Genomic DNA, 1,383 nt, shown 5'->3' with positions numbered 1-1,383 from the left:
TCATCAAAGCTAATCCTCACCTTCAGTCACAGGAACTCACCCTAATGAAAGTTCCCCTTCCTCTGTGATACTTAATACATTAATTATGGGGATCCTGGCTGAAGCTACAGTTGTGTCCAATGCTAAGTAGACATGTCTGACAAGCTGGGGGCTCCCAGAAATACCTGGCAACTTTGCAGGGTTACCAGATAAAATATAGAATGCCCAGTTAAATCTGAATTTCAGATAAACGATGAATACTTTTTGTAGTAGAAATATCTCCCATGAAATATCTGGGACTTCCTTATGTTAAAATAAACAATTCATTGTTTAACAGGACATATTTATATTTATTTATTTAAAAAAAATTTTTAATGTTTGTTTATTTTTGAGAGAGAGAGAGAGGGAGAGGGAGACAGAGCATGAGCTGGGGAGGGGCAGAGAGAGAGGGAGACACAGAATTCGAAGCAGGCTCCAGGTTCCGAGCTGTCAGCACAGAGCCGGATGCAGGGCTCGAACTCATGAACACTGAGATCATGACCTGACCTGTAGTCAGACACTTAACCGACTGAGCCACTCAGGCGCCCCTGGACATATGTATATTTAAAGGTTGTTAATTGTTTACCTGAAATTCAAATTTGTTATATATTTGTTTTTGTTAAATCTGGCAACCCTGGAGTGGTGGGAAAGAACAAAAATCCAGTGAGGTGTGCATTATTACTGGTATTGAAACAATAGGCTGATGAGGACAGGAATTAGGTCTCAAAGTGAATCTGCTATGGACTTCAAATAATCCTTGGCAGGCCACTGAGGAAAATACAAGGTTCATGTTGAGGTCCTTGTAAAACTTATATTTAGCTGCATGAATGTGGACAGCAAATATCAACGAAAGGAATATCTCAGACTTCAGTGAGCCAGATAGAACTACCTAGATATCATTTCTAAATGCTAGAAATGATATGTTCTAAATTTTAAGGTTATATTGGACATTTTGCTTCACATCCTTTTGGAAAATAACTGGGTTGGGACGGGGAAAGGTCTTACCTCTTAACTGTTTATAGTAAACAGAAAACAAATCATTTATTTGATCAGAAATCATTTATTTGATTTCTGTTTACTATCAGACTTTTTTACTGATCAAGTCTGTATCACTTAGAGAATGGATTAGCGTTACGGGATGAAATACTTTTCTTTTTAATTACCCGAGGATACGGAAGATGAATGGGGACCAGTTTACTTTAATGTCATAACTCTACCTATTGAATACAAATCTGTTATCTAGTTAAATGTGAACAACCTCTCCAATCTAATTGGGTGATTCCGGGATCAACATCACTTTGGGGATTGCATTTTCCTATCTGTTCTCTTATTGATCATGCAAACTAAATAATATCCAAATACTCA

The sequence above is a fragment of the Panthera uncia genome, chromosome E1 (genome assembly GCF_023721935.1).
Source record: "Panthera uncia isolate 11264 chromosome E1, Puncia_PCG_1.0, whole genome shotgun sequence".
In the NCBI taxonomy this organism is placed as follows: Eukaryota; Metazoa; Chordata; class Mammalia; order Carnivora; family Felidae; genus Panthera; species Panthera uncia.
The sequence above is the reverse complement of the archived record's forward strand: the minus strand, read 5'-3'. Positions refer to the sequence as shown.